The sequence below is a fragment of the Platichthys flesus genome, chromosome 5 (genome assembly GCF_949316205.1).
Source record: "Platichthys flesus chromosome 5, fPlaFle2.1, whole genome shotgun sequence".
Lineage (NCBI taxonomy): Eukaryota > Metazoa > Chordata > Actinopteri > Pleuronectiformes > Pleuronectidae > Platichthys > Platichthys flesus.
In genome coordinates this window covers 26,299,878-26,316,214 of record NC_084949.1, presented here as the reverse complement: position 1 = coordinate 26,316,214, position 16,337 = coordinate 26,299,878, and positions in this window count along the sequence as shown.

Here is a 16,337-nt window from a genome sequence, read left to right as displayed (position 1 = left end):
TGTGTGAGTGAGTGTGTGTGTGTGTTGCATTTCTATCTTTGTGAGGAGTGACGACATTTAGAAAATGAATTTTTAAACTGTCCCTGCTTCCACGTAAGAAATCAAATATCATCTCAAACTTTATATCTTAGTCGTCTTTGATGAACAACATTCTAATAAATGTATATTTGTATTTGAATTGTCAATCAATTGGACAAACAATCTAACAAAACACATAAAAACAATAAAAACCCTCCACACACAAACACACACGGGGCAGAAACAATAAGAGGAAAAGATGTTGTCACTTCCATAAATTTACAATGAGGAGTCACCACAGGCAGGTAAACAAAGATAACAATATAAAATAATGAAAGAGATGAGAAAACAAACCATGCAGAGAGGATTAATTCAATGTAGAATAAAGTGAAACGGCGAAATAGTTAGTGTTGGATCAGCTGGAAATGAGGTCATTACACACAAGTCAATCATATTTTCACTTTTTTAATCATCTGCTACTTTTCCACATACGAAACTTTAACAACGTGAAACCAACATATCGTTAATCGATTCTAAAAACTTTTTGGAAGTCGCCTGTTTTCGTGTTCCTACGACAGAATGAACGAATGAACCGTGAATGAGCGACACCCCCCCCCCCCGGTCCTGAGGCCTGAATCCTCCTGAGCTCCATTGTCTTCTCCAGAGACTCAGATGGACGAGGCCGTCTCGATTGTTTCTTCCTGGACTTCAGTGATTTGTCTGCCCCCTCTCTAATTAGCTTCACCTGTTTTATGGTCCTCCCTCCTGAGAGCATTTAGTCTCTGTGCCTCCTTCGCTCGGTGTCAGTCGCTCGGGTCAGTCGCTCTGTGTCAGTCGCTCTGGTGTCGCCTGTGGCTCTGTTGCCTTCCTGCTCCTCCAGTCGTCCGGTCGTGTGCTCCTGCCTCCAGGTTCTCCAGCTGCCTGGTCTCATCTTCTCGTAAGTCCTTCACTGCTTCTGTTGCTTCGAGCTCCACTCGTGACATTCACACGCTGATCGTGTTTAACTCGGGTCCTGGCCTGTGACTTCAGTCGCTGTTATCGTTGTGAGAAGTGGGCCGACGCCTGGAGACCAAGTCCATCAGTGCATCTGTGTCTCATTCACTTACTCTCCCGTGCAGCTGCTTATCAAGATCAGCGTTTCTGAAGCGGTTTTAAAAAATCCCACTGAGCTGGTGACGTCACCGAGTGGATCTCTGCCTCACCACTGAAATCCTTTCTCACAAGACAGGAATAGAATCACTGCTGATTAAGAGCAGCATCTTGTTGTGGGGGTTTTCTTTTTCCTGAATTCAATTTAAAGATGGAAAGATTTGCCTCAGTGCTTTAGATGAAGGATAAAGACGGATATGAAGAAATGGACTGAACCTCATTAGGACCTTGTGAGTGAGGAGGTTTCATCAAGTGACTGGATTGATTCTCTTTAAATTGATATTTAAGAGTTCAGACTTGGTGGTTTGTTGTTATAAAAAAGTGAAGTGTGTGTGTGTTTGTGTGTGTTTGTGTGTGTTTGATGACGGTGTGAGGGCAGAAAAGTGACGTATGGTTAATTAAACACTTTTCCTGTTGACACCATGATGGACGTGTTTAATAGACACAAGGTGCAGCTGTGACAGTTGGGTCAGGGGCTTTAAGGGAGGAGTCAGGTAAACTCTTCCTCCCTCTTTCACCTCGTTCTTTTTTCCGTGCAGGTCTCCTCCATCGTTCTTTCCCTTCATTCCAGTCTCCGTCTTCTCCTCTTCTCCTTCTTGTCTAATGAACAGTTTACTCTGCAGCGCCACCATTCATCCTCTGCATATTTTTATCCTTTCAACCACAATATTTAGCTAATTTTCTCTTTTCCGTCCGCACCAGCTACTTCCTCCTCCCCCCTTTTCCCCTCCTCCTCCTCCCGCCTCCTCCTCACATCTCTCCTCTTGTAGCACATGGCCGGAGGTCTCCCAGCTGGCTTCCTCTGGCCAGAGAGTCACGACTTGAGAGGGAAGGGGTTGGGCGAAGAGGGTGGGAGTGGATGCTGAAAAAGGAGGAGGTGAAGAGGGAGCGGTGGAGAGGAGCTGGAAATGGAGGTTGAAAGAGAAGTTGAGATGAGGAGGAGATAAAGGGAGGAAGGCGACTAAAGAGGGGGGACAAGGTGGAGGAGAAACATGAGGGAAATGAAAGCGGTGACTTGGCGTTGGAGGATATATAATAGAGGTGGACGGGTCGAGGCAGATCTCAGACCTGTGAACGCTCCGCTTTCAACTGTCCCGCCGCGTATTGATCCGCCCGTCAGAGCCTGTTTCACTGGGTCACTGGTTCCCATTACATCAACGTCTGTGCAAAGCGGTCCTCCTTGTGTCTCGCTCGTGTTCGCCGGCTTCACCCGCGCTCGATCAGCCGCTCGGTTTACGACTGAGAGACAGATTACTCATCCACAGTCTGCATGCAGGCCTTATTAACCCGGGGGGGCTCGGCTCGGGAGGCGTGGGATGAAGCCCTGGTACGAGCATCCAGCAGAGAGTTTGATCATCCTCGAACCGGAGTCCACGCTCTACCTCAGGTGTCGCTGCCTCTCTTCATGCACGGTGCTTCCATGTGTTTATAGAGGCTCAGTTTGAAGCTGCTGTTTTCAAAAATGGAGCTGATTCAAGATTCAAGACTTTACTTATCATGTGCACAACAATTACATTCAGTCGCCTGCAATGGAAAGCTTAGGTCACAGGATTCCCTACTTCCAAATAATAGCTTTAAACTAAAATAAAATACACTACTACTGAGAAGACTGACTGAATGAGCTCAGCTTGTGCACAGGCACGATATTAACCCCAAATAAACAACATGGAGGCTGCAACTGTGCAATAACACAAAGATCCACCAGAACCAGTTATAATACACATTGCACCTCACATATCAGGACTGACACCTGCTCACACACAACTTGCATTAGTCTGTGTTTGCATTACAGGTCAGAAGCTTCGGATGTGAAGAATCCAGAGTCGACCGGGGCCAACGTTTTTCAGCCCGAGAGGAAACGGAACCCGACCCGAGCCTGATGCGGTTAATGTGCTCCTGTTTCTCTGTCCCTCACACGGGACTGGCTTGGCTGGACGGGCATGGTTATGGTTACGTGCACTGTTCAAACCCGGGCGCACCTCCCCTGACTGGAGCCGTCACCCCTGTAGTGATCTGATCTGATCTGTGACCCATCGCTTCTCTAATCGTGTGTTTTAAGAGTTCACGTCAGCAATAGGTGAACTGCAGATCAGAGGCTTTTATTAGAGAGATGAAAACCTCTGTGATGGAATGTGTGTGTTTACAAGCAGGAGGAGCAGGAGGTTATCTTACATCATCTGCCTCATGCACATGGCAGAATGTTATTTTCTGTAAATCGTCCCTCCTGCACCTTTTAAATGAGACTCAACGTTGACCCAGCACTGCTCATCCAAAACGGTCAGAAGGTTGAAAGGAGTTCCTACAGCTGCTGAACGCATCTCGTGCTGAGAGTGAGGTGAAGTGAGGTTTCTACAAATAATTCACTGATCTCTACTTGATGCTGCAGCCTCTGTGGTGATGTCTCCTTGACTCTAATCTCTTCTGATGGGATTTGACTCTGCCTCAGTCTATTATACCCAAAGCTGCTGAATCGAGGGTCCTGCCTTATTTCACCTGGACTTGCTTCTCTGCATCCGTCCTGTGAGACAGTCTGAGCAGTAGCTACACAGGGAGGAGGAGACACACATGTAGACGTGGCTTTAAAGCAGCTGTTATGGGCTTAAACTCCCCAATCCAAGAGGGTGATCTGATGAGGGAAACTTGCAAAAGCTGTGAAACGCAAGAGAGAAGGGAAACATCCAAAATCCAAAACAGGGAAGCAAGAGATTACTCCAGGAACAACACAGGGCTTCATCAGATCCCAACATCTCCTAACTTCAGTACACCGTCACTTTGTTTATGCATCAATACAAACTTTGCTTCCATTAATTATAAAATCTGAGCGTTTGGGGCCAAGGTGTGTCGGTTGTTCCGTTGATCCAGGAGGTGGCAGATGGTGCCAGGTGAGAGAGTCAGGTCCCAGCTCTCCCAGCAGCAGCAGCCAGCTCGCCCTGTCTGGAACCCAGTCTCCATCTAGAAAGTGGCTGCACACTCTGCGTCGTGGGCCAATTCACCCAAATCACCGGCGACATATGTTCTCAGAGAAAGGAACAAACCACCGGGCGGCGAGGATACTGGGCGGCAGAGTCGAGATGTGGGATTCTAACCGACGTTTAAAGCTTGCTCGGCAGCAGGGAAACACTGAGACGGCCTCGAGACACTTAACCGCTCCAACAAAGCTGCTCAGAACAAGAGCTGCAACATGTAATATTTATACATAACAGATGTTAATTAACACCGGGTGAATTAAAGAGGAAGTTGTTACTTAATAAGAACTGTGAATGCATATTAATGTTATTAGAGGTTAAACAAGAGCCAGAGAAACAATCATATTCTGAGGAAAGAGGAGAAATCGTTTAATATTCTCTAAGATTCAAGGAACTCACAACAGATCATCTTTGAAGGAAAGTCTCAAATTGACTTAGATAATATCACTTTGTTCTGAAATTGAATATTTTCAATGTCTAAATCCCAAATGACTCCCATCATCTTATCACCCATCTCTTTTCTTTTACGCTGTCATACATAATAATAATTGTTGAATTATAGGGCCATGGAAGTATTTTGTTTCTATATTTATTGTCCTAAAATGAAAAAATAATAACAATGGAGTTAATTCAATAACTTCTGTTCTCACAAGTTAACAAAGGACTAATATCGACTAAACAAGTGACGTGTTCCCTGAAGAGTTCCAACACATGAGGAACAACTGGTTTAAAGATTTATAATTCCTCACTTTGACACGTGGTTAGTTGATTTCAAAGATCATTGTTTCAGAGCAGTAATGGTCTCACACATATGGATCCTCCGCTGACAGATGATGCATGAAGTGTGTTTTCAACAATGTCGACCTCCTATTGTTCAGTTTGTGTGGATATTTGTCAACTTGCTGAAACCCGGTGGTCGTCATTGACCTTTGACCCACGAGTCAATGGCAGGAAGACAAACAGACGCTTCATTATTTATGACCCGAGGAGTGATCAGGCTTCATCTGGTGGCAGTGAACAGCCCCCCCCCCTGCTCTGTAACTTCCACCTCCGGCTCCGGTGGATGTGGTCTGAGCCGGTGACAGAGCCTCAGTGACTCCGCTGGTGTCGATCACTGCAGAACTTTATTCGTTCCAAAAATACTTTGCCTCTGAACACAATCTCAAACGGTATTTGCTGCAGTTGAGTTGCTCAGAATCATCACTTCAAGACGACAGGATGAAGAATTGAGATCAAGAAAGAGAAAAAGAACAAAGCTCTTTACTTGTGTATTTAGGTTGTTTTCCTCTATTTATGCTTCAAACGTAAAAAAAGATCTGAATGTTTCTAAAATGGAATGAGAAGGTGATCAGGGGCGGCAGGAAGACGGATGGAGACAGAGCTGTGGAGATGATGTTTAATAGACGGAGAAGGACGGAGGTGATGTGAAAACAACAAACAGTTCCGTACTCATCTGTTAATGTCTTTCTGAATTTGAGTATAATCTCGTTTAATGTCAGCGCAGCAGACGGGAATCACTTTAAATCCAGTTCACATTCAAACACTGCACAGATCTACACAAACACACACTCACTGGAGCGGTGGAGGTGGGGAGAGAGACGGCAAATTGGCAGGAAGCGGAGAATTGTGGGAAGTAAAGTGATGAAAGTTCTGCTGGAAAGATGTTTAATGAGGGCGAGGTGAGCGAGAGACATCGAGCAGTGCATGAGAGAGAGAGAGAGAGAGAGAGAGAGAGAGAGAGAGAGAGAGAGAGAGAGAGAGAGACGGATGATGGCAGGTGTAGGTTTAGGTGGAGAGCAAGCTGTTCTGTCAGATATGATCAAAACAGTCTTTATGTGAAGGCTTTGGAGAGAGGGGGAGAGTCACGCAGCATCGCTCGGGGCGAACGGAGGAAGCACAATGGAGGCACACAGAAAAATAGTAAAACACAATTTAAAGAACGGCTCCTCGCTCGGCCTGCCTCTCTGATTGTTGCCCTCTAATCTCCGCCGCCCATCTCAATCGCTTTCTGTTTTCCTGTGTCTCCCCTTCAAGTCCCTTTCTCTTCTCTCTACCTGTCACCATCTTCCCCCTTCATCTCGGTCCCGGGAGGATTTTGTTTTTTTCCAATCCGTCTCCAGCAGACCTGTGATGCCTGGCTGCCTCGGCTCCTCTCTCCACGGGGAGATCAAAATTAATTCCAGCTCCCATTAGAACAACAAGCGTTTGGATGGTAATCGAGATAAATCCGTCCGGGGGTGACACTATCCCAGGAAAGATCTTGATTGTTCACCGCGGCACTTAGGAGGCAGCCGAGTGTTTGAAAATAGAGATGAGGCGCTCCCAAACTTCTTATCTTAGTTTCTGTGTGAAAAATGGAAGGAAGCATCCACCTGTGATGATGGTTGAGGGATTACAGGGACAGAATCCTAATGGGAGGAATTACACAGGCGAGTGATAAGCTCGACTGATACAGGAGAGCTGCAAGGCGAATGTTGAATTCAATGAAAATATGATGGAGTGCAGAGTTGTGATCAGTTTGGTTTGGGAGCTCATCAAACAGAAGAGTCACTTCATACATGGATAAGATAACACAATGGATTCTTTGAAGCTTACACTTAGAATCAATCTCCTGTCAAAGCAACACGTCCTTAACTTCGAGTGTAATTATTCATATTAACTGATAACTGGTGGTGGAGGAGGTTCAAACCTCCTCCACGACCAAACCCATTGATTGAAGTGGTCTGAAAATGTCGAGTAGAAGAACAGAGCCACAAATATCACTTACTGCAATCACTGAAATCAAACTGATTGTCACTGAAGCGGTTCGGACTCAAACTGGTGGAAAAACTCACGTTTGAAATGTTTGACTCCGACTTCATCACTGCCCCAGATATTATCACAAACATATAATCCCACAGGTGGAGGGGCTGAATCAAACAGCAGCCTTACTGATGCAGCAGCAGCAGCGGGGGTGGGGGAGTTTAAATCGACTGCCAACCAGGGAGGGTGTGTGTTATAGGCTAGTGGAGAACAAGGAGTCACATGACCTGAATCTCCTCCGCTAGGGCTTTTTTTTGCATAATCCTGCAAATAATTACAAACAGGTGACGTGAGGAAGTTGCAGGTGGAGGTTATGAGTAATTCTTTACACTTTAAAAAACATTGAATCAGTCAGAAGACCGTGGTCATGTTGAAACCGTTAATGAATCATACTGTTATCTGACAAGTTGATGTTAAAATAGGAGACTCAACCCACGTCCAGAAGCAATGTGCAGTGAAGCTCGTGCAGGGTCACAAGTAACGCATGGAACTTTCAGCGAAGACAGAACTCTTCAGTTCTGTCTTCAGGAAATGTTCAGTTCCTGTTAAGACACAACAGGAAACTCCAGTGATCATTAATGTGGCCAAGTTAAAACTCAACTACTTGTAGTTTTGCAAAAAAATCGGTTGTTCTAACTACATTTCACGGTTTATGTTTAATTTAAAGAACATGGTTAATATCTAATAATCTCTGAACCTAATGTCCTGCTGACCTCGTTCTCTCTGAACCTGGACATCACCAGATCTCTGCTCGTACACGACCCCCCCCCTGTATGCACGTGAAGCGTTTTGATTTCCTGCCACTCAGCCCATCAGCTCCAGTTTGGCACCACTCTGCTCCACGTGTAGAGCTCAGACTGACGGAGTGAAAGGCCTGGTGGATGTGGGTCCGTGCAGCGCAGCCATCAAATCAAGGCCTGGACACAAAGGTCACGTGGACTCACAAGTCATTTACGGTGCAGAGGTTTGTTAACCTGTCATTCTGCCTGCTCTGACATTTTTGCAGCCAAACTCAATCTGATTCGGTTTCTTGTGACTCAAGCAAAGTGTGACAGAGCCGTACAAGCAGGTAGGAACACAGGGGTCCAGGTTTCAGCTCTACGGGGGTTGACTTGTCTGTTTCACTCTCTGATGTCAGGTTTTTTCCCTTTAACCCAAACTGCCTGCTGGTTCTCTCGTGGTGACTCTGCAGATCTGTTTTAAGACGTTGTCCTCATGTGCCCCCCCCCCCCCCCCGCGTAAACAAAGACACACTAAAGGGCTGAAGACCATTTAATGTGGCCCCTCAGCAGTCACACAGCAAACAGAGGGCTGGACGTTTTTAATCAAGACAGAAAAGGACCAGGCTGCATATGGAAGTGAACAGAAAACACTGTTCCCTCAATAAATGTTTCCAACTCACTGGTGTGTCGACGAATCCCAGTACACCCATTGCCTTCGATCCTTTTCTAATGAGCAGCTGCGCCGGCTTTGAGCAAATGGACGAGACATTGATATTCCCTTCTTTTTATCGCCAGCTGGTGTTCAACCTGTGGGTCGTTGGGCAGTGGCCCAAAGTGAAGCCATAAAGACGCTCAATTTACCAACTTGTACTTCCTCATGTTGGTTTCTCTGAATCAGACTGGGACTGCTGCTGCTGCTGGAGAAAGCATCAACGCAGACGTATCCTGCTCGTGGTCGGGTTCAGAATTCTAATTTGTTTTTATTTTTAAATGTTCACATGATCTAATGTTCAGAAAACACTTTGCGTACCTCAGACGGGCCGTTGCTGCTGCTCCTCCTTTGAGCCTCTGTCTGAAACATCTGCTCCTGTCTCTTTAAGCCCCTCCCCCCCGATGGAGCCACATCTAGCGCCTGTATGAAATGCTGTCCTCCGTTCTTGTTTCACCATTTCACGATCGTGCAGAAGTATCAATACTGACGAGTTGTTTAAGTCGTTTCTGTGAAGAGCAGATTTATTTGTCACAGAGTTTTAACTTTGCTGAGATTTCACATCCACGCCCAAAACCAATATAAAACACCAAAGCAAAGAAACACGGAAAAGAAGAATCCTTTAAATACACATCTCTGTGCAGGGGTTGACTTTGTCCTCGGACAAATCAACCCTGGGCTCGGTGAATGACTCGTGGGAGTTTTGGCACCTGGAGTTTCAGAGCCACTTCTCTGGCCAGTCCTTTCCAACCGTCTCCTCAGATAACCCCCGACACTGAACTATCCATCCTCCCCCTGCACGTCTGCAGCCGTCCTCCCTCCCGATCTATCATGAGAGGAGGAAACGTACATCACTGTGCAGAATAAAGTCTAGACTCAAACTTTTAAGATCTTTTTGAGTTAAATGTGCAGCCTGTTCATTGTGGACCTTGACCCACTTGTTTGTGTCCGAACTCAGGACCTGTTGGTTCTGCTTGTGCACCTCACTGAGGGTTTTCTCTGTTCTTGTTGCAGGTGGTCAGTGTTTGATCTGCTGGTGGTCAGGAGCAGATCCAGGTGCTTGTGTGCAAACAGGTAAAGTCAAACACAAACAACGTTCATGGCTACAAATGGTTGTGTGTGCAGGTTGTTTGATGAGACAGCCAGAGGCCTGGTCATGTTTTCAGGTTGTCGCTCTGATATAAAAAAATGCTTGGAGGGAATTTCTTGGCACAAACATTTACTTGGACTCAAAGATGAACTGACGTTGGTCACAAATACGTTCTGGTGCTCGAGCATGTCCTGATGAGAATGTGGAGGTCAAGGTCACTGTGGCTTTGTGAACACGTTATCTTAAGAATGTCTCCAGAGAAGCTTTTCAAACTTTGTACAAATATTCACTCCGACTAACGGAATGAACTATTTTCTTAAAATCGATGTTCAGTGGTAAATGGTTAAAGTCACATCGACCTCATATGTTCGTGGAGTGAAGCTTCACCGGCTGGCGGAGGAATTCAACCGCCGTGCGTTTATTTCAGTTGCTGGAAATAAAAAGTTTGCTCAGTCTGGAAGTTTTGCGACCAAATAAAAGTTATTACAGGCGCACACTCTTCTTCACTTGATCATTTGGATACGACTCGCTGAATCCTCTTAATGTATCATTGGCCTTCTGCCTGGATCTGTTATTATCCCACTAATTAAGAGAACGTCTGCTGCGTTGAGTTTAGCTGAAGAGGAGGATGAAGCTATTAAAGAAGCCTCAGGTCAACTCACACATCCTTTGGCTGTCGGGAGTTTCTCTCTTCAGGGTTATTTTTTAACATCAAGAAACTTAAGATATTTAATTGGTCTTCCATAACATGCAGAGAGGAATCCATGTATGTGGACGCCATGCCAAGCCTGAGTACCGAGTGTGGTTGGAGGTGGGGAGGCATCAACTTGCCAATTGTTATATTCAAAAAAGTATTAACAGGCTGTATGTTGGGGGGGGGGACTCAACTCCATAGTAAGCGCGGCGTTCTCTTTCCTTTAAACAGCTTGTACAGAGATGGTGTTTTGAAGTTAGACATCCAACCAACTGGCAACTTAATCACAGATTCCTGGAATTAACCAGCAAACCTATCAGACCCCCACAGACACAGTGTGTGCCGTGTGCTGCAGAGGAGGAGGAGGAGGAACAATCCTGGTAATATCCACCGGGTAAAGTGGGATTTGGGCAGCGAGGTGTATAATTACCCCGGAGCAGTTTTCTAAATACTACAGTGCATCGTCAGCGTTCAGGTCGTATCGATGGAAAACTTAAAACGCTTTGAAACAAACCAAACGAGATCTTTACACTATTAACAAATCACTGTTAACCCTAATGGCCTGTTAGGTTGTGCAGTGTTCTCGTGACGTTTTGAATCGGGTAAAGATGAGCGTTATAACCTTGTGATGGTTCATGGTTTGGTTTTAAGGTTCCTGGTCCTCAACCGCTTTAGGAGACGTGTGGTTTTTTTTCTCCAGCTCTTCTCGTGAGTCGATCACCCATCCGTTCTCTCCTCCAGCCAATTTACAGCTTTCCTCACCCCCTTCTCTCTGCTCCACTCTCTCCATCATCCCTCCTCCACTCGCCTATGAATTCTTGCCATCCCTTATAGACCATCGCTCTCTCTCCCACGCACAGTCCTAACTGTCTCCTCCTGTTCTCAAGCTTGTTTTGTATCGCAGACTTTTATTCTTTATTCTTCTTCACTGTAGTCCTGGCTTCCCCTCGGCCGAGTCTCCCTCTCTCCCTCTCTCCCTCTCTGTGTCGTGTTTGAAGTGTAAATGTATGCAGCAGGACTCTTTGGCTAATGAAGTGTCGTGGGCCGCCTTAACCACAGCCGCTGAGACGGACAGAGACGGACAGAGACGGAGGGGGGGAGACGAACATGAGGATAAATTGACGGAACTGTAGTTGGAGAAATGGAAGAGGCAGCGTGGGCTTGATGAGAAGGAAAAGCAGAGACTGTGTGTGTGTGTGTGTGTGTGTGTGTGTGTGTGTTTTAGACGGAAAAAGTTAACCTGGAGAGGAGGGTAAAAACTTCACGGATGTTTTAACACAGAGAGAGAGAGAGTGGACATCAAGTGTGATTTGTGAAGTGGAAACCTCCAGGGCACATTTCTTTAGAGACGCAGGAGACATCTTGGAGAATCAAAGCGAATGAGTGACGCTTTCCAAATGTAAGGGAGGGGAATGGAAAATGGGACTGAGGACGATGGGGAGATTGATGAAGGGAAGAGATGAGCGATCAAAAACCCTACGGACCTCGGCACATAATGAAACCAGCCGGGGGGGGAGAGGAAGAAGTTCCCAAAGAGAGCATAATTTAAAGGGGAGCAGTTGTGAACCAGATGACATTTTAGAAAGTTGAATCAATTAGATCCTTGTTTTAACATCCACTGGTGAGATTTTCCAGTAAGCTGTTTTCCCACCAAACTCATTTTCCAACACAAACAACTTCAGGGAAATAAAGAACCTGTAAGGATTTATGGCTGAAGTGTTTTTTTTACAATGCAGCTTCTAATTTCTTTCTATTAGTTATTCACCCCCCATAAAAAAAAGGCTGTTTGTGCAAAACTCATTTTACCACAAAAAGTTCCTGGCCTCGTTTTATTTCAACACATAAAGTCCTTTTGCTTCCAATTACTGAATTTGCTCTGGTGGACTGTAAAAGCTCCTGGAATACAATTCTCATCAGCTAATAATTTGGTAAGGGGCCATTAGAGAGACTGTCCTTGAAACTGAAAGTAGAATTTTCTGCAGCAGGCACCACGTGATGAAATCTGAAATCATTTAGGGAACATATTGATAGTCACAAGATATTGAACAGACTGTAAAGTCTATACGTCTGCAGTCCCTCGTGATGCTTATCTGTTTTACAGCTGCTACACCCCAGTGATAAAGAAGAGGTGTAACACGGCAGGTGGAGATGGAGGCAGAAGAAAGGGTTAAGATACTGAGAGGATTCGACTGTCCTCCCTCTCATTGTTGGGGGAAATTGATATAGTCTATAGTGTGCAACCTCTGAACCGAGCGGGGGAGAGAGGGGACGATGGATGGAGATTAGAGGGGAGGAAGATGAAGGAGATGCAACAAAAAAGCTGCTGCGAGAGGGAGAGGCGCTGGAGGAGAGTCAAGAAAGAGCAGAGCCGGGAAAGATTTGTGGCCTCAACGAGGCGTGACGCCACGTCGGAGAGAGGGAGGGAGGGAGGGAGGAGAGAGAGAGAGAGAGAGGGAGAGAGAGGCTGAGGATGACTTGAAAGAGCCAGAGAGGGAGAACAAATGTGAGGGACACGGAGCGAGGCGGAGGGGGATAAAGGGATGAGGAGCGAGCGGTGGAGCGATGGGGATTGAGGAGATCCTGTGAAGTCAGAAGCTGCTGAAAAGTGATGCAAAGTTACACAACTCCACCCGGCTCCTCTGCTAACAAGGGGATTGTAGGAAATGCAGTAAACTGGGCACATGACCCGTGTGCTCACACCTTCTGCTGCTAGAAGATAGAATGTTTTCTGAGGCTCGTGAGGAGCAGGAATACTCAGAGATCTGAAGGTGCTGCCTCAGCAAGAACACCACCGCCGGGGGGGGGGGGGAGACTAACTGCTGCAAAGCAAAGGGAACGTTGATGATTAATTAACTTAAGGTTGAGTTTTCATATATAAACAAATGAGACAAACATTTGATCATCAGCTCAGATTGAACAGCATCTCTGAGCAGACGTCGAATCCTCCAGACCTGGTGAAGGTGGGTTTGCTCGTTGGTTTGTGGCTCAAACAAAAGCCTGACGGGAGAAATGGATTCTGTTTACTCCCAAAGCAACATTCTGTGTATTGAGTGCACCCCCCAACCGTCCCCTCCACACTTAATTCCAGTAGGAATGGATTTTTAATTGGATCCATCATTGTACACTTAAATCATTGTACATAAATATCAGTTGCCGTCATATGTCAGATTTTCATCCATGAAATCCATTAAATATTCGGAGGGGAATTGGTGATAATGTCCAGTGAGACCGATGCAGCTTCAGTTCTCTGATCCTGTGACGGGTGTGGAACCATCCTGGTCCTCTGCTGCTGTAAAAACCTCATCCACCTAAAGGCTAGACTATTGTTTTACAGATACTCCTGCTTTATTGTACACTCCATTCAAATCAATATTTGTATTATTCAGTACATTTTGCATCTATCAAAACGTTTGGTTGCTTTGGTTTAATGGAGGTGTTCCTAATAAACTGACAGTGGAGTGTATTCAGCTATCAGTCTTCTGAATGGAAAACACAAATGTTGCACCAATGAAGCTGGAAACCAACCGTATCAAATCAATAATCAATTCATAAACGTCAGAATTGAAACTGAGCTGTTCTCATATTTTTACATGTTCATACGTCTCATACTGTAAATAGTTGGCATTCATTCAGTAAATCTCCCTTCTTCAAATATAAGACGCTGGTGCAGAAAATAACCATGTGAGGAATATGGAAAACTGCCCCCCCCCCCCCCCCACCGCCTTTAGAGAAGTGTTGCTAATGAGGTGTCGTGCGCTCACTGTAAACACATTGTGAGTCCAGGGGAACGACACTAATCAGAGCCCGAGATGCAACACACACAAGGATGTGATCACTTCATGTGACAGCTGTCGACTTCAGGACGTCAGAATAAATCCAGTGTGACGTTTGGATATTTGTCTGATTGTGATTTATAAAAAACAAATGGTCTGCTTGTAACTCATCGTTTTGTGTGTGTGTGTGTGTGTATCTGTGTGTGTGTGTGTGAGTGCGTGCCTGGGTGTGTGTGTGTGTGTGGGAGGTGATGGCAAAGCTGAGAAGACGTTTTGTATGCCACCACGCCTGAACAGTCTTTTACTAGATTGGTGGTGCTTGTGTGTGTGTGTGTGTTTGCTTGTGTGTGTGTTTGTGTGTGTAAGTGAAGTACTACGAGGAAGCTGCCTTGAAACATGTCTCTGCAGGGCGGTGGGGGGGGGGGGGGGGGGGGGTCTTTGAGTTCCTCTTCCTCTTCCTCCTCGCTCTCTCCCCCGTGCACACATCAACAACATGGCTGCACATGTCCTCCTGGTATCTTTGTGTGTTTCACACTGCTGCTGTGTGCGAGGCGGTTTCCACAGCCAGCTTCTGTTCTTCCCCGTTATCTTGTGTGTGTGTGAGTTGTTGATGTGAAGAGGAGTCGAGGCAGGAAATGCCCCCCCCCCCCCCGCCCCCCCGTTCCCTGTGAGGACCTCTGTGCCGCTCCGCAGCTCATTTACATCCTGAACCCATCGACTGCTCTTCCCTCGCTGCACGTCACGAGAGAGAAACACATCACATGTCAGATAACGCTGAAGAAAACAATCCATTATGAATCTATGATCATCTTCCTGTTTCTTGAGTGGAGGAGAAGAAAATGGAGGAATATGAACGAGCTGCTGTTTGTGTTTATTTATATGATGTTATGAAGAAATGTAAATTTGGTCTGTGATCAACTGGACTTTGGCTCGTTGTCGTTTCCAGAAACAATCTTGAATCAGAATGACTCATTCGAAGATGTGGGAGTAATTAACCACAACCATATGAAATATTAATCTTTGGATCATGACAATGCAAAGAGCAGACGGTTGAGATTTCTTCTTTCCAGACGTTTGGGATCTAACAAGCTTGTGTGATGCAAAGCAGAACAAACATGGAGGACGACCGTTGTTTTGCATCTGAAAACGAAAGAGGACAGAACAAATTAATTAAGCAAGGTTTAGAAGACGGAGCAGAAGCTTGTTAATCTCAAAGTTCTGTTGAAATCACGTCTAACAAACAAACAAATGGGTATATAATATAAGCTCCTGCAGTAACAATAGTTGCAAAAAGTCATTTGGACCTTTTCAGAATGTTGTGTTGAGCTCCAGCAACATGTTGTGTTGTGTTCCTGCCCCAAACAAGGTGATTGTCGTCACTGCCGAGGGTTTGTGTTATTCCTCCTGTCATCATGAAAATAGTGAACATTCAAATCTTGTCCTGATGACGAGCAGTTTCTTTATTATAGTGATATAAAACACCTGAATCTGAAGAGAACAGAACAGTTTCAACACAGGAACATTCAGGCACTTTCTGCTCTTGGCTTTTTATTTTCTAAATGACCTCCTTATTTCCCGTGTTTGTCATATCTGTGATGTTTGTCGTATCTCCCCCGTGTTCGGAGGCGTCGTCTTGCGATTTATTTGTCTCCTTTTCGTGAATCCTTCCCTTTTTATTCAAGCACTTTCAGGAAGTAGGCGCATTGGGAGATTTCAATCGTTTATGTCTGTGTGTTTCTCTGGTTTAAACCAGGTAGATGTACTTGGGTCTGAACTCGGGGCCCTGGGCGTGACAGCGGCAGAGCCGGGGCATTGTGGGAGAGATACGACAGTAATGTAGTCAGCAAAATGAGAAATAGCTTAATAAAAGGAAAGCAGAGGGCGAGAGTTAGCGGGAGGTGGAGAGAGAGAGAGAGAGAGAGAGAGAGAGAGAAGGAAACTTGGCCGGTGCTGCTGTCTGTGCATCAGTGACCCGAGGGGAATGCAGGGATATTGATTAGCCTATTACAATATCAATCAACCGCATTGCTAATTTACTAATGACACATTTACTATTGGACAACGAGTCGGAGGGGGAGGGGGGGGGGGGGGCACTGCTGCTTCGCTCTCACCGGAGAACGTCTTGTCGGTTAAAGCTGTCGACCGTGACAATAGAATCACATTCCTGGAAAAATGTGTTTTCCATTTACTTTCCACTGAGTGAAGGTGGATCTGCTAAAAACACCAGAGACAGAAGCGGGGGGGGCTCGAGGAGTGCAGGTCTTTTGTAAGAGCTTATCTGAGCAGATACTTGTTTGCCTCTGTGCGCTATGAGGAGCTGAGGCTGTGGTGATAAATCATTTCTCTTGCAGCCAGTCTCGCGTGACAAGCCATTAAAAAGAGCCCGACTCCACCAGCACAGAAACGTAGCTCCC